The 18,502-nt window shown below is 45.6% G+C and overlaps 1 pseudogene; it reads left to right on the top strand.

Moving 5' to 3' along the window:
* Nucleotides 1-1,488: 1,488 nt before the first annotated feature.
* Nucleotides 1,489-6,267, top strand: LOC130325654 (olfactory receptor 1-like; annotated as a pseudogene).
* The last annotated feature ends 12,235 nt before the right edge of the window (nucleotides 6,268-18,502 follow it).

Below are 18,502 nucleotides of genomic sequence, written 5' to 3'. Positions count from 1 at the left end.
ATACTGTTGAAGAAATTGATGATTCAGCCATACCTCTTTACTCTCAGGTTGTGAAGGGTCCAGTGGCCCCTCCTAAAAGGGGGGGGGGGGGTACTGTCAGGAGCTGTGGGGTTAAATGGTTTTGACAGCTCTCACTCTGTTTTGTTTTGCCGTGGGCTATGCCCAGCTGTCTGGAGTGGTCAGCTGACCTTGATGTGAGCACCTTGTTTGGGCCTATTTAAGCTGTCAGTCTTCTTCCAATTGCTGCCTGCTATAGAGCTCAGTTTTTATTCCTAGCTAGTTTTCTACTGTACCTGTAATATCTGGCATTTTGCCCCTTTGGCTCCACTCTCTGACTCTTCTCTCTAGTATTAGCGATCTTGTACTCTGACAACTCCTGCCTTTAGACGTGGATAGTGGACTTGGACTTGTGTGAGTGTGTTAGTTTTACTTTGTTGCAGGGAGTATGTGAAAAAAGAGGGAACAGAGATGGCGCCCTGATTGTGCCCTTACCTTTTTACAATTGCATGTATGTCGTGAAAAATAAGAGAGAAAATGCTCACCTTTTAGAGTTGTGCGATGTTCAGGCACAACTCTGAGATGCGCTTTGGGTGCCTTGCGGGAGTTCATCGGTACCGCTGGCAGCGGTAAGATATGCAGGCTGGAGGCAGGTTGCGGGTGTCCCTGGCAAGGGATGAAACCCAAAATCCGACTTCTTCTTTAGCGTTTCACCGGGGTGACAATGGCAAGTTTCGCAGATGTGCTATAATAACTTTTTATTTTCCAATGTACAAGGTATACATGGACAATATCAGTTATACAGTTTTTTTGGTGCACAGGACAACACGTTTCCAGAGAGGATTCCTCTCTTCGTCAGGTCCGTTATATTGCTGTATGGTGTGTGTATTTATACAGTGGAGGGGCTTCAATTTTCAAAGATGGCGGGTAACTGAGGTCACTGGGGGCCGGTTTATGACGTTAGTTCCTGTGAACTTGGGGAGGGATTTGCTGGAGGCTTAAATAGGGTTTACCTATAACATAGAGGAATTTTCCCCATAGTCGTCAATATGCCATTTGGGTCTACGGCAAGTTGCACTGAGCTTTACTTTAAGCTAAGGAGACAGGAGGTGCACAGTGATTGAAACAAGCTGCAAGTGTAGCCAGCAGGGGCAAGCAGCGTACTGGAGATTGGCTGCTGAGTTGAGGACACTTTTCTGAATGGGTTTTGTATGTGGATGTGGTGGGGGTGTTTATGGTTGGGGTAGGGAAGTTGGTGCCTCTACATGTTCATGGAATGCTACATAGAGGTCACATTACATTATCTCATTGGTAGGTAAGAAAGAAAGAGTAATGATATAAGAAAATCTATCAGAGCTGCATTGTTTATGTGATTACATTATCAGTTCTGTGGCATCATTTAACCCATGAGGTTGGATCGTTCCCAGACGGTAGATCCAGTATATCTACCGTGCTGAAAATCTGTCGCTTCTGTGTGCTGGAATTTGGTCAATGGGACCAGCCCGCAAAAGCCACAATCCAACTCAGACGAACCAACCTTCACAGTACAACTGTCCATCCTCAACACTCACTTCCAGACAAGCAAAAATCAATGACATAATGAAAACCATAGAAGTTCTTAAAAAGCACATCCATAAATCACCAGCTACAAATCCCAACCCACCATCACCAAAACCATCACCAACACCGTCACAACTATCCATTTATGACAACAACCCAAACTATGAAAATCTAAATACATCAGATCCTCTCATCACACTAACCCCATTGAAAAGTCCAGTAGTCAACGTCAATAAACCCCATGTCCCCATCACCATTGTCAATACCAAAAATGGAAATCGGAATTTCGTACCATTTCTAAAACTCTGCAACTCAACCTCAACCCTCTCAGCCCATCCACCCAAATCGGAGTCTTTTTTAGGGTTAAGCCAGAAGCCAACCACCAAGAAGAAAATAGAAAATCTTTCTACCAATCCCACCAATGAAAAGAAAAAACACAGAAGAGAAAAACAAAAAGAAGAGAGAAAGAAAAACTGAACTAAATCTATAATACCCACCAATGAGAAAACAGACTCAGAAACACTGGTGAAAATGTTCAACCTATCTTCCTATGCATTGAATCGATACGAGATCTCGCTTCTAAGAGAAGGACTATCATTCTGCCCTACAAATAAGCCAGATGACTTCACGTTATTTCTAGATTTGCACCAGTTCACCAGAAAGCTTACACTCCATAGGCCCTTCCTATTGCCCAGCCAGTTAACATCTTCCAACTCAATACCCCAGGAAATCGATCAACTGGAAGGCAAACACCCCCAAAATAAAGAATAAATCAACATTCTATCCCACAGCCAAGGTCACCTTATCAAATCATTCCAAGTCCTTGTAGCCCAAGACATCAAATGCCCACAACCACCAGAAACCATGGAAACGGATCACTGACAAAAAAATGAAAAACAATCGCTCAAAAACCTAAAAGTGAATAAAGAATTAGTCATAAGTCCGGCAGACAAAGGTGGAGGACTTGTCCTACAAAACTACGACAACTACCATACTGAAGCTCTAAAATCCTTCAAGACGATGACTACTACAAAAAACTCAATCACAACCCCTACCCCAAACTACAAGAAATCATAAAAAGACTTCTGGACCACGCATTTGCTGAGAACATCATAAGCAAAAATGAAAAGAAATTCCTATACATAGACAAACCCTCATACCCTTTTATTACCACCTACCAAAAGTCCACAAAAAACAAGAAAATCCCCCCGGCAGACCTATCATTTCTGGAATCAATAGTCACATCTCACAAATTTCTTATTACCTGGACCTAATTTTAAAAGATTACGTTCAATCCCTCCCCAGCCATCTAAAAAGTTCAGATGATCTAATCCAATTACTCTGTCCCATACAATGGCAAGAAAACCTTACATTTGTGACCATGGATGTCACAGCATTATACTCAAACATAAAGCACGACATAGGCTTGAACTGCATCAAACTCATCCTAGAAGAAGATCTCACCATCCCACAAAAACAGCGACAACTTCTAATGCACTGCTTGGAGATAATTCTCAACCACTATTATTTCACATGCGACGGTACCACCTACCACCAGACGCTGGACACTGCGAGGGGCACACGGTTGGCACCATCGTATGCAAATCTGGTAATGGGGAATTTTTAAAAAATATTCATCACTTCCTAACTGTTATTCCAACAACATGTCGTACTATACCGCCGTTGCATAGATGATTTGTTCCTCCCATGGAACGGACCATTACATTTAATTGAGGAACTCATCACCACCATAAACAACAATGACTGGGGTATCACACTCACTTCCAACAAATCCGACAAGAAAATCGACTTTCTGGACCTGGAGATATACCACTAAAACAACAACATCATTAACGCTACCCATTTCAAAAAAGTTTTTTCAAACAGTTACGTGTCATTTAACAGCGGACATAAAAAAAATGGAAAACCAACATACCCTTCAACCAATATAAACGAATCCGGAAAAATTGCACATCCAAAAGTACTTTTCGCGCACAAGCCAAAACCGTTTTTTAGCCAAAGGTCACCCCGCAAACACCTTAAACAAAGCTTACAACAAAACCATATCACTAACACAAGAAGACTGCTTGAAACCAAAAGAAAATAAAGAAAACCCCCAAAAAACAAACAATCAAACTCAACTTCATCACAATCTGTAATTCCTCCCACACCCGATCCGTCCTCCAGAAACATTGGCACATACTGCAATCTGATCCAATCCTAAAAAACGCACTTCCAAACAAACTGGGCATCACATTCAGGTGAGCACCCACACTAAAAAACATACTGGCCCCCAGCAGGCTAAGATGCCACACAACCAGTCACAACACCACCAAATATAAAAAACCAAAAGAATCATACGGATGTGAAACAAAGAGATGCCTGTGCTGCACCATAAATCACAGAAAACATTCTCCAACAAATCAACCAATGAAATGTTCAACATCAAATGCCCCTCAACTGTAAATCCAGCTACGTTATCTACCTCATCACCTGCATCTGCAACCAACAGTACATTGGTAGAAAAACCCAAGAACTTCACCTCAACCAACACAGAAACAACATCAAATGCAAATTCACCCTCAACAGCCTCCAAACATTGCTCTGAAAAAACATCCGGACATAATCACCATATGTCCCATTGGCCATATTCCAGCACACAGTAGCGACAGGTTTTAAGCACTAAAAAAGCGAGAGATGTACTGGAACTACCGTCTCAGAACGCTCCAACCTCATGGGCTCGGTGATGCCACAGAACTCATAATGTAATCACATAACAATGCCGCTCTGATACATTTTCGTAGGTCATTACTCTTTCTTACCTACCAATGTTCTAATGCAATGTGACCTCTATGCACCATTCTATTAACATGTAGAGGCACCAGCTCCCCTACCTCTATATTGTCCATGTATACCTTGTACATTGGAAAATAAAAAGTTATTATAGCACATTTGCGAAACTTGTCTTTGTCACCCCGGTGAAGCGCTAAAGAAGAAGTCGGATTTTGGGTTACATCCCTTGCCAGGGACACCCGCAACCTGCCTCCATCCTGCAGTTTTACTTTGTTAGTCTGTTCTGTTGTATTGTCTGTATTATTGTATTTTATTATTTTGACAATAACGTCCCTCACTTGTCTAGGTAGGGACTGTCACCTTGGTTACGGACCTGTCACCTAGGGCACGTACGAAAATAGACAGGGATAGGGGAGTGGGCGAGAATAGTATGCACTCCTTCCCTGCTCATACATGACAGCACCATATATGGCATCTTGGAATAAATGTAGCACACCAACAATACAGATAACTCTGCAGCATTTATATCCACATTGGAATTTTTTGCAGGGGGCCAATTTAAATATTAAAGGGATTTTCCAGGACAACAATAGTGGTGGCCTAACCATAGGACGGATCATCAATACCAGATTCCTGACTTCCCTGTCCTGCTGATTGAAGGTGCGGCCGTGCTCCACAGGTAAACCATCCCCTTCATGACTTACCAGGCATAGGTTTGTACATTTTTTATAGTTTTCCTGGTATCACAGCTCCGCTATCTTCCCTCACCAGGTATACTGCCGCAAACTGTATGGGGCTGTGTCTGGTGACAATGGAGAGGCTGCGGCTGATCGGGGGAGGAGTTGGGAATCAGATCACTGCTGATCTGATATTGATTACTTCCCCTAACAATAGATCATATCAATATTAGGTTCCTGATAAACCTTTTTAAGAAAATGACTGTAAATTGTGTTTATTGTAGCATAAACTACTATTGTATCTGTATTTAGGGGAAGAATCTGACTGTGGTGACAGAGATTTTCCTCTTAGGATTCCAAGTCAGTCGAGGACTAAGAATTCTCCTGTTCTGTCTTCTCCTGGTGGTTTACTATGGGACCATATGTGGGAACCTCCTGATCATCTCCCTGGTGTCCTCCAGCAGGAACCTCCGCACCCCCATGTACTTCTTCATCTCACATCTGTCCATCAGTGACCTCTTATTATCCACAGACATTGTCCCTAATATGCTTCATATTGTCCTGAATAATGGGGGGGGCCATTACGTTTATTGACTGTATGACTGAGCTTGGTATTTTTTCTTCTTCAGGAAGTATAGAGTGTTTTGTCCTCGCTGTGATGTCCTATGACAGATATGTGGCCATCTGTAACCCCCTCCGCTACACCTCTATCATGACCAGTGGACATTGTGTGGTACTGGCCATCATCTGCTGGTTGGTCTGGTTTTCTATCGCTTTATTATATGTCATCACATTGGTAAAGCTAAACTTTTGTGAACCAAATATCATTGACCATTTCTTCTGTGACATTGTCCCCTTACTAGACCTCGCCTGTTCTGACACTTTCATTGTCAATGTCAACTTGGAGATTTATCTCATAGGAACTCCACTTCTCCTAATTCCAACCACCATCATTGTTGTGTCTTATACTTATATTGTCTCGTCTGTCTTAAGGATCTCATCCAGTATCGGCAGACAGAAAGCCTTCTCCACCTGTAGCTCCCACCTCATTGTGGTCTCCATATTCTATGGGTCTCTGATCAGTGTTTATCTTGTCCCAACAAAAGGACAATCATCGACCATGAGTAAGATCCTCTCCCTGCTATACACAGTGTTCACTCCTTTGGTCAATCCCATTATATACAGTCTGAGGAATAAAGACATCAGGAAAGCCGTACAGAAACCCTTCAGAAGCCGGTGATCTGGTGACCCGTCAGTAATGTAATTTTAATCACTGAGGTTACTAGAAGCATCATCAAATTTTTCTTCATTTTTGATAAACTTTCTAAAGATAATAATTAGAGATAAGAGAAGTTTTTGAAACTAAAATAAAGCGGCATCAAGTCTCCCTGGTTGCCAGTAGATGTTGCTGGTGTTAAAATGAATATGGAGGGATCAGAGGCCACAATGGCTTTTTCCAAGTGTTCCAAAAATTATCTCATTTTGGGAGAAGCAACAAAATTGGCAGACTGGCATTAGCCAGTGTACAGCAGGAGGTGGCGGACTCCATCCAGTAGCAATAGCTTTTTAGTCTAAAATAGTCAATAGAATAATCTCTTTTAGGGATCAAGGGTTGTGTATGTGGCCTGAGTGAAGCTACCAGCAGCGAGGGTAATGGCGGACTTTAGGGACATGTGGTAGCCAGCATACAGCAGGACGAGGTCACACGGCAGAATTTCAGCACTGAATTTTGCATAAAAATTCTGCATTAATTCATAGTCAATTCACTTTAAAGGAATTCCTGCAGTGGAAATTCTGCTGTGTGAATGGGACAGAAGAATGCCATTGAAGTGTATTGGCTATAAATTCATGTAGCCACCAGACAGCAGGCAGTGGTGGACTAGTGTTACTTCTAGCCAGGTCTTGTGATGTCTCTCCATGTGCTGACGTAGAGGCCTAATTCCTAAATTCGGACCCTGACTGTGCCTTACTTTGTGCCTTTCTCTGCAGATACGGCACTGTGCCTGCTTTCCTGCATCTGGTAACATAGTAAAGAATTTCCACACATGAGGATATCATAAATAGCTAGTTACCCCCCCCCGACTGTACCCCTCTACATTACCACCAGACTGTACCCCTGGACATCACCACCCGACTGTGCCCCTGTCCTAAAACACCTGCAGATCCAGCACCAGTGTCACCATCACTTGCTCCTGAGCTACTCAGACCAAGAGGCCTGCTGACATGTTCCTCCTCATCATCATCATCCCCACCCCTCCTCTCAGTAAGAACTGCTGATGTGTGACTGTGGCCTCCTTGCCCCCCCCCCCCAACCACCTCGGCAACACGCTCCAAAGGCTGACCGTGACACAACTCCTCCCTGTGGCTCGTGCTATCTATCTGTGTAGCATTGGGGGGGGGGGGGGGGGGGGGAGTAAAGACGGGATGAGGAACCAAAGCATCTAGGAATAACAATTCATTGACCAGTCATTATTTGGGGGCATTGTAAAAGATTTTGTTTGATGAAACCAAACGTTCAGGTGGTTTTTACTTTGTTGCCCTCATATAACTAGGAAGATATAACAAACGTGTGTAGCTGTAGTTTGACCAGAACATTTTGCGAATGATAACCAAGCCCCAAATAAACTTTTCAAAATTATACTCAGCTCTACTCTAGATCTTCTTTGACACTACATATGTTACCAAGAGAAGAGTCTGAATTTTAAGTAAAGAACAATCTCAACCTCAAGGTAGTTGGCGGCAAGAGGTGCTTGGTTGACTGCGGCCCTGAGGCGTGTTCTTGGGAACCTGAGGAAATTCTACCAGTGCATCATGACTGTGAAGAAAGGCGGCCAGCATGCAGTGCTCCTGCTGTTACCTCGCTGCTAACATTGCCGAGCCAATCACTCATCTCCTCTGTACTGTCGCAGCCGGTGACAGTTTCTGGCGCACCCCATAGGAGCCCCACGCATGCACAGGCTATCTGTTTAAGAGTCCGGGCACATCCTTGATTTCCGGCCTTCTCCAATCACTGCCAGGAACCACCTATATGAGAGCTCTCCTCTATTTCTGTGGTTCCCGCACAATAGTATTTTCATCTGTTCTAAAATGTTGTGTTGCTGATCCAAGCCTGTTTCCTGACTCTTCCTCTGTCTGATCCTACTTGTACCTTCATGATTTTCCAGTTTTTGATCATGGCTGTGTATACTGAGCTAAATAAACACCAGCAGACTGCTCCTGAGCTATTCTAGTCTGCTACTAACAGAACAGTCTGCAGAATCACTCAGGCTACAGGTGGCAGCAGCATGAGTAGACCATATAGTGGGTGAATGACAGTCTTGAGGTGGCAGCATGAGGAGACCATATACAGTGGTCCCTCAACATATGATGGTAATTCGTTCCAAACGAGCCATCGTTTGTCGAATCCATCGTATGTTGAGGGATTCGTGCAATGTAAATATAGGAAGCTGTACTCACCTGTCCCCGCCGCTCGCGATGGTGTCCCCGCCGCTCCCGATGGTGACCCCGGGCCTCCGCTGGGCTCTCCGCTGTCTTCTCCGGTCCTCCACTGTCTTCTCCGGTCCTCTGCTGTCTTCTCCGGTCCTCTGCTGTCTTCTACGGTCCTCTGCTGTCTTCCGCAAGGCCTTACTGGGCCTGCGTAGCGACGTCATTACGCCGCTGTGTACGCCATTCCTATTGGATAACGTGCGCAGCAGCGTATTGACGTCATCGGAGAGGGCCGAGAAGAGACCGGAAGTCCAGCGCTGGACCCGGAGGGCACCCTGGAGCATTGTGGAGGGGTAAGTAATACTTACCACACCACACAGGGAACATTAAGCTGCTATCCGGCAGCAGCTTAAGCATTTTGTGCTGCCGGATAGCACTTAATGAGATGGCCCCGACATAAAAAAGCATCGTATGTCGATGCTGACATCGACATGCGATGGCCTCTGAGAGGCCATCGTGTGTCGATTTGATCATATTTCGGGGCCATCGTAGGTCGGGGGGTCACTGTACTGGCTGAATCACTTAGCCTGGAGCTGACAGCAGTATGAGTACACCATATATTGGCAGAATGACTCAGCCTGGAGGTGACAACAGCATGAGCAGACCATATAGTGGCAGAATGACACAGGCTTGAGGTGGCAGCAGCATGAGGAGACCATAAAGTGGCTGAATGACTCAGCCTGGAGGTGACAGCAGCATGAGTAGACCATATAGTGAGTGAATGACACAGGCTTGAGGTGGCAGCATGAGGAGACCATATAGTGGCTGAATGACTCAGCCTGGAGGTGACAGCAGCATGAGTAGTCCATATAGTGGCAGAATGACACAGGCTTGAGGTGGTAGCAGCATTAGTAGACCATATAGTGGCAGAATGACACAGGCTCAGGTGGTAGCTGCATGAGTAGACCATATAGTGGCAGAATGACACAGGCTTGAGGTGGCAGCAGCATGAGTAGACCATATAGTGGCAGAATGACACAGGCTTGAGGTGGCAGCAGCATGAGGAGACCATATAGTGGCTGAATGACTCAGCCTATAGGTGACAGCAGCATGAGTAGACCATATAGTGGCGGAATGACACAGGCTTGAGAGGGCAGCAGCATTAGGAGACCATATAGTGGCAGTATGACACAGGCTTGAGGTGGCAGCAGCATTAGGAGACCATATAGTGGCAGAATAACTCAGGCTTGAGGTGGCAGCAGCATGAGTAGACCATATTGAGGCAGAAAGACACAGGCTTGAGGTGGCAGCAACATTAGGAGACCATATAGTGGCAGAATCACTCAGCCTGGAGTTGGCAGCAGCATGAGTAGACCATATAGTGGCAGAATGACACAGGCTTGAGGTGGCAGCAGCCTTAGGAGACCATATAGTTGCAGAATCACTCAGGCTTGAGGTGGCAGCAACATGAGTAGACCATATAGTGGCAGAATGACACAGGCTTGAGGTGGCAGCAGCAAGAGTAGACCATATCGTGGCAGAATGACACAGGCTTGAGGTGGTAGCAGCATGAGTAGACCATATAGTGGGTGAATGACACAGGCTTGAGGTGGCAGCATGAGGAGACCATATAGTGACTGAATCACTTAGCCTGGAGCTGACAGCAGTATGAGTACACCATATATTGGCAAAATGACTCAGCCTGGAGGTGACAACAGCATGAGCAGACCATATAGTGGGTGAATGACACAGGCTTGAGGTGGCAGCATGAGGAGACCATATAGTGGCTGAATGACTCAGCCTGGATGTGACAGCAGCATGAGGAGACCATATAGTGGCAAAATGACACATGCTTGAGGTGGCAGCAGCATGAGTAGACCATATAGATGCAGAATGACACAGGCTTGAGGTGGCAGCAGCATGAGGAGAACATGTAGTGGCAGATTGACACAGGCTTGAGGTGGCAGCAGCATTAGGAGACCGTATAGTGGCAGAATGACACAGACTTGAGAGGGCAGCAGCATTAGGAGACCATATAGGGGCAGTATGACACAGGCTTGAGGTGGCAACAGCATTAGGAGACAATATAGTGGCAGAATGACACAGGCTTGAGGTGGCAGCAGCATTAGGAGACCATATAGTGGCAGAATCACTCAGGCTTGACGTGGCAGCAGCATGAGTAGACCATATAGTGGCAGAATGACACAGGCTTGAGGTGGCAGCAGCATTAGGAGACCAAATAGTGGCAGAATCACTCAGCCTGGAGTTGGCAGCAGCATGAGTAGACCATATAGTGGCAGAATGACACAGGCTTGAGGTGGCAGCAGCCTTAGGAGACCATATAGTTGCAGAATCACTCAGGCTTGAGGTGGCAGCAGCATGAGGAGACCATATAGTGGCAGAATGACAGGCTTGAGGTGGCAGCAGCATGAGTAGACCATATCGTGGCAGAATGACACAGGCTTGAAGTGGTAGCATGAGGAGACCATATAGTGGCTGAATCACTTAGCCTGGAGCTGACAGCAGTATGAGTACACCATATATTGGCAGAATGACTCAGCCTGGAGGTGACAACAGCATGAGCAGACCATATAGTGCGTGAATGACACAGGCTTGAGGTGGCAGCATGAGGAGACCATATAGTGGCTGAATGACTCAGCCTGGAGGTGACCGCCGCATGAGTAGTCCATATAGTGGCAGAATGACACAGGCTTGAGGTGGCAGCAGCATTAGTAGACCATATAGTGGCAAAATGACACAGGCTTGAGGTGGCAGCAGCATGAGTAGACCATATAGTGGCAGAATGACACAGGCTTGAGGTGGCAGCAGCATGAGGAGACCATATATTGGCTGAATGACTCAGCCTATAGGTGACAGCAGCATGAGTAGACCATATAGTGGCGGAATGACACAGGCTTGAGATGGCAGCAGCATTAGGAGACCATATAGTGGCAGTATGACACAGGCTTGAGGTGGCAGCAGCATTAGGAGACCATATAGTGGCAGAATCACTCAGGCTTGAGGTGGCAGCAGCATGACTAGACCATATAGTGGAAGAATGACACAGGCTTTAGGTGGCAGCAGCATTAGGAGACCATATAGTGGCAGAATCACTAAGCCTGGAGTTGGCAGCAGCATGAGTAGACCATATAGTGGCAGAATGACACAGGCTTGAGGTGGCAGCAGCATTAGGAGACCATATAGTTGCAGAATCACTCAGGCTTGAGGTGGCAGCAGCATGAGTAGACCATATAGTGGCTGAATGACCAAGGCTTGAGGTGGCACCAGCATGGGTAGACCATATATTGGCAGAATGACTCAGCCTGGAGGTGACAGCAGCATGAGGAGACCATATAGTGGCAAAATGACACTTGCTTGAGGTGACAGCAGCATGAGTAGACCATATAGATGCAGAATGACACAGGCATGAGGTGGCAGCGGCATGAGGAGACCATGTAGTGGCAGATTGACACAGGCTTGAGGTGGCAGCAGCATTAGGAGACCATATAGTTGTAGAATGACACAGGCTTGAGGTGGCAGCAGCATTAGGAGACCATATAGTGGCAGAATGACACAGACTTGAGGTTTATGGCCTTTAACAATTTCTGGCTCCTATGACTTTAACAGGAATAAACGTAAAAGCACTAAGTGCGTATATTACACTTACATTAGATAAATATAAGAAAAAAAAGAAACCTCAATGACCTCACCAGAGTGACTGGTGCATGATTGTGGTATGATAATAAACTATATAAAATATATAAAAATATGAGGAGACCGTGTTTCAAATTTTGAATAACATTTATTTATAATAACAAAGTAAAAACTGTAGATACACACTATTACTGCAATTATAATGTATATTTTAGGCATAAAATAGATATGCTGGATAAAGGTGGTAGATTAAAGTTCCCGTTGAATATCAGTTAATCCAGCATTTCCTACTCCTGCACTGGTGGCAGGAGATGGTTAAAAGTGCGTGGCTATCGGCCTAAATGCTTCACAGTCACCGACAGAAGATACGTGTCTAAATTATGGTATATAGAAGTATGTATTGATAATCTCAACAAATAGATTGTGGACGTCCTGTATAGGGTCAGCTCTGGCAGCGGGAGGACGGCTGGCACCGTTCTGCGACGGGCCGTATGATGGATTATAACACACTGCCTACACTGCACCGCTGTCACACTTTATTTTGATTAGCAGAGAATAGACACTTGTTGCTCCAATTGGCAAGACCGGAGCTCCAGCGGAGTGGCGTCTGACATCAGGAGGAGGTCCACGTGGGGTGAGATGATGGCATCAGAGGCCAGCTGTTTGATTGAAAGTGCATGAACGAGATGCTGCTATTCTGTCCGGGCAACAGATGAATAGCTTTTCCAAAGATGGCACATTTCTTGTAGTAGTAGTGCGTATTCAAAAGTCCACCATCTAAACGCGTTTCAAGGTACTAATACACAACCCCTTCCATATATTTTTATATATGTTATATTTTTTTTTATCATACCACAATCATACACCAATATTTCTGGTGCGGTCCTGGAGGTTTTGGATTTTGGTTTTATTTATCCAATCTTTTTAATAGCACCCAGGGGTATGTGGGAGGTGCAGGTACTTATGAGAAATGGTGCACTGGCCTTTTAAGTCTGAGAGCTCCGGCGTGCTTGCCCCTAGGAGGCGGGGGGACGCGTGCTGGTGCTGAGGACAGAGAGGGCAGAAGAGAATCGAGGTGAGTGACGGGCTGGGATTCGCATGCGGGTGCGTCCTGCGATGCGAATCCCAACCCCGCCGGCTGGGGAGGCGAGAAAAGGGGAGCGCTCGCAGCCAGCATGTCTGTCTGAAGCGCTAGATGTGACACTCTCTCTCTCTCTACTGTCCCTGTCTATCTGCATGCCTGCAAAGATGAGGGCTTCATCTGAATTGATTCGCTGCTGTAAAGATATTTCTCTGGAAATTCAATACAAATTCTGATTCGTCCGATTTGATTCGCTCATCTCTACAAATTAATTTGTTAATGGTATGGTAGCCTGGGGTTGTAGGGTATATGGGGGTGTAGCTGTGCGGTAACTAAAGGGTGCTTGTTTAACCTTTATCACTCGTGACTCCAGGGTGAGGGCTCCTCTGTAATGCTTATCCTATTGCCACCCGTCCCAAGAACGATAGGGAGGTATAATAAATGATTGTCCACAACCGGAGGTTTTCAGAAAACTGTCGGAACCTTTACTGCAGCTTTTATGCAACGTTAAACAGGAAACAGTCTTTGTACAAGAGTCTATTTGGAGTTTGACAGTTGGTTGGGACCTCGTGAGTTTCTAGAGCTTAGAAAAGGAATAAGTTCTGTTCCGCTGGATTTTGGGGATTGATATTAGGTCCAGTAGTCACACTAGCTTTAGTGTGTAACTCAGGATTAGATTCAGGCTGAGGCTGGCAGGCTTTAGGCCTAAGCTTGCCTTGAAGGATATAACAGGTCTGCTCAGTCTGGTAATCCGGAAACAAGAGATATGCTGCTTGCTTTGCAGCTCAGGAGCAAGAGAGCGATAATTGGCTGCAGCTCCCTTATATGGGCAGGGGCTGGCCTTAAGCTCACTGGTCCATACCATCTGTCAATCACTTTACAAGGGATTATGGTCTAACCATGTGACACTCCTGAGGAAGTCACTCAGTGACGGAACGCGTGGAGGTTCTTCGGACCCAGGCGTATGGGTGATATTTGCTCCCACCTTGTGCAGGTCTTGCCTCCTATCTGACCTCATCTAGGCATCCTTTGCTGGCATCTCTAGTTCATTTGTTTACATTTATTGACTGCTTGGCAATTTATTTCTAGAGATTCCTTGTCATCTCTGATGTTCATTGTGACACTTCTGTATATAGGTTCATTTTGCGTATTTTGCATATGTCACTTTATTATGTGCTTGTGTGATATAGGTCAGACGGGGGCATAGTGTACTGCAATCCCTTTATTTGTGGTAGGAGAGTTATATTTCTTTAGCCCAGGTCTGGATGAGACATATACCGTATTTATCGGCGTACAACACGCACTTTTTAGGCTAAAATTTTTAGCCTAAAGTCTGTGGGCGTGTTATACGCCGATAAGCCACTGCAGTTCAATGATTTAAAGTGGGCGCTTTAAATCAATGAACTGCAGCAGCTTTGCAGGTGCAGAGACAGCCAGCGCTGCCGGCTTCTCTCCCCCTGCCTTTCCTGGGGTCTAGAGCCCTGCTGCCGGCCCTTCTCTCCCCCTGGCTATCGGCACCGCTGCCCGTTCTCTCCCCCTGACTATCGGTGCCGGCGCCCCATTGCCGGCGCCGATAGCCAGGGGGAGAGAAGCGGCGTTGCCCCGTTGCCTCCCCCCATCCCCGGTTGCATAATTACCTGTTGCCGGGGTCGGTTCCGTGCTGCTTCAGGCCTCCGGCGTGCGTCCCCTGCGTCGTTGCCATGTGCTGCACGGTGCGGCACATGACGTCAGTGCGCCGCGCCGTGCAGTGCATAGCAACGACGCAGGGGACGCACGCCGGAGGCCTGAAGCAGCACGGAACCGACCCCGGCAACAGGTAATTATGAAACCGGGGATGGGGGGAGGCAACGGGGCAGCGGCGCCGGCAATGGGTGCCGCTGCCCCTTCTCTCCCCTTGGCTGTCGGCGCCGCTTCTCTCCCCCTGGCTATCGGCGCCAGCAATGGGGCGCCGGCACCGATAGTCAGGGGGAGAGAACGGGCAGCGGCGCAGATAGCCAGTGGGAGAGAAGCGGCGGCAGCAGGGCTCTAGACCCCAGGAAAGGCAGGGGGAGAGAAGCGGGCAGCGACGGCCTCTCTCCCCCTGCCTTTCCTGGGGGTGTATCGGGGTATACACGTGCAAACACACGCACCCTCATTTTACCATGGATATTTGGGTAAAAAACTTTTTTTACCCAAATATCCTTGGTAAAATGAGGGTGCGTGTTATAGGCCGGTGCGTGGTATGCCCCGATAAATACGGTACCTTGTCTCATCTGTGTGGTGTGGCCCGACATGGGCCTTTTTACATGGTTTTAATCATATTTCCTTTGTGTTTGTCATTATTGTGTTGTGTTTTTTTTGCTATGTCAATCATGTGCTCCTTATAAAGATTGTTAAATTTTGCATTTATTGTATAATTTTTGGTGTGCTTCCATTTGTACATTATTTCTGGGTTTGTTGTAGATTCAGGCTAAGGCTGGCAGGCTAAGCTTGCCTTGAAGGATATAACAGGTCTGCTCAGTCTGGTAATCCGGAAACAAGAGATATGCTGCTTGCTTTGCAGCTCAGGAGCAAGAGAGCGATCATTGGCTGCAGCTCCCTTATATGGGCAGGGGCTGGCCTTAAGCTCACTGGTCCATACCATCTGTCAATCACTTTACAAGGGATTATGGTCCAACCATGTGACCACACATGAGACCTCCAAAGGTCCTTCAACACCTTACTAGAGTTAACATGAATCATGTGACCTAAGGTCCTACGACACTCTATAGCTAATTAAATATACAATTATTTAAACATATAAACATCACAGAACTGCATAAGAAAGAGGCGACTAGGGGCTATCCCACCAGGAGGATGCTACTGGAACCAAGTAACTATGACTTTGGGGACCACCACACAAGGTACGGTATGCAATACGGTACCGGGACACCCCAAACCGCCTTACTTAAGATAAGTCGGCCTCGACGTCTGTCCCCTAAGGCAGAGGGACGAAGTGCAACATTGTTTTTTTAACAGTCCTGGGCATAGTCTTTCAAATGTCCATTATTCAGGCTGTAGGAACACAACAAGAGAGTCTTTGCATATAATGAGAGTCCTTGCAAGCTCTGAAGAATTTTTGTTATTTTCTATATATTAGTTTTTTCTTTTTCTAACAAACTTTATATATACTATGATGTACATACATGAGTACTGATAAACTCACGAACAGGATTGCATTGTTCATGAATTTAGTAACAGTATGACAATATAAGCATTAGATACATCCTAAACACTTTTACTTACTGTATTTTCTATTGACTGAATAGAAACATTATGTAACATATTATAAACCTCACTTGACATTGTTATTACCGTATTCGTTACCTGTCTAGTACACTGAAGTTCTATTGGCTATCTACCAATAACTAGCTACTAGGGTCCATTGGCTACACGCACGTATCCCTAGAACTCAACAGATAGACATTATCTTGGTTACCTTTTGGATATGTGTATATACTTAGGCTTACAGGAGCGCCTTCTGGCCAGGAAGAGCATCCTGAACACGTAAAGAGAACAAAGTTAGTGTACATAACAGTGGCAGGAATTGAATAATGACATAGGCTACAATCACTTAAAGTTTTGTTTCTTTGGTTACTTAGAATATGAGATATATTTTTGTTTGTTTAGTGTACTAAATTATAGTGAGGTAGTTACACTAGAGTGATTATTTGATGTACTATGTGTACATGAATTATGTGAAGAGTCAGTCTTGGTATCTTAAGGGTAGGTTACCCTGAGTAGACCTTTGAGAACGACGCAACACCATCTCTGGACTATTCGGAACCTCGTCGATCAACAACTCTCTGACGACTTCGGTCCCTGAGGGACCAGCTTGAGGGCTGGGAGCAGGAGTGAGATCCCTTTCTGGACTGAGAGAACCCATTGGGATAGGCATAGACGTCTCTAAGTTGCTTGGAGCTGTCAGTGGAGATGGACTAAAGCTGGGCGAGAAGACTAAAGATGGCTGGACAGGGGTTGGCCACGGTACACCACAGACTCCTGAGGAAGCCGCCGTAGTAGGGCGGGAACGCGTGGAGCAAGCTGTCCCCCTATCTCGTGGTGGAAACTGTCCTATGTCTGTGCACCTTTATATTTCTTCCATGAGTCCAAGTCCTTGTGTACATTTTTACAGATAAGTTTTTTCGCTTAGTATCACACATTCCTTCTTTAGTTAGGAGCATAGTCTATTTATATATATACATTTTTCGGTGCCTTCAGCACTCTGGTGTCATGTTGTTAAGTATATAGTGGTACCGTATTAATTATTGTTCAGGATCATTATTTATATATTTTTTTCTTGGTCACGTTTTCGGTATTTTCTGTGAGAGGGCATTATTTATATAATACCTATTTTTTACTTTACTCGCCATTTACATTGTTGCATTATCTTTTGTGGACTTGGCAGGGTCTATTTGTATTGACTTTGTGGACAGTTTCCTACCGACACGCTATTTAGCGTCGGTTAGGGGGTTGAGGTAGGGTTACGTCCCTTCTCTCTGTACATTAATTTGTGTTTTTAAGTGTTTTTAAGATGGTCTCTCCCTTTGTGGTTTTTCTAATAAAGTAATATTTATATTTATTTGTATATGTGGTGGTGTGCATTCTTTGTGGTTGCCAGTCTTTCCCTTCTTTTTTCAATTGTGTTATGTTTGGGCAACCTCTTTGCACCCACGTTTATTATTCCAGCGGTGCCCATCGCTCTCTTTAGTATCACGGTACACCACAGAACATTGCAGGCTGATGAGGGGAGAACATTCGAACGTCCATTGATGGATGAATTCCTTCTCCTGGAACATATTCTCTCACTGGCCTTGCAGTTAGGGGAGTAGGAGGAGGTGGCTGTGGTAATTCTTCTTTTAGACATAGTTTAATTCTATTTCTGTGGACCACCTGTAGTTCAAATACCTCCTTTTGTATCTCATAGACATCCGTATCAGGATACGGCACTGCAGTAATAGTGTAGGGGAATCCAGCTTATGTGACCTGGGGAATTTTCTGAGCCATACTCTGTCTCCAAGCTGCAATGGTTTGGCTGAAGCATGCTGATTGTAATCTCTTTGCTGTCGGTCCTGAGCTTCACCCATCTTCTTTTCCACAATCTCTTCAATCCTCCTTTGGTGTTCAGTGACCCAATCTTGTGAGGTCTGAAGGGAGTTATTAAAAGGGGCTTGTAATCCAAAAGCCCTATCCTTGGGCAGCTGACCATGTCGTCCCATCATGAGGAAAAACAGAGTGTACCCTGTGGAGCAGTGGATAGTGTTATTGTAGATTTCCAGCAGCTCAGGCAGGAGTC

The sequence above is a fragment of the Hyla sarda genome, unplaced genomic scaffold, assembly GCF_029499605.1.
Source record: "Hyla sarda isolate aHylSar1 unplaced genomic scaffold, aHylSar1.hap1 scaffold_273, whole genome shotgun sequence".
NCBI classification, from domain to species: domain Eukaryota; kingdom Metazoa; phylum Chordata; class Amphibia; order Anura; family Hylidae; genus Hyla; species Hyla sarda.
The sequence above is the reverse complement of the archived record's forward strand: the minus strand, read 5'-3'. Positions and strand labels throughout refer to the sequence as shown.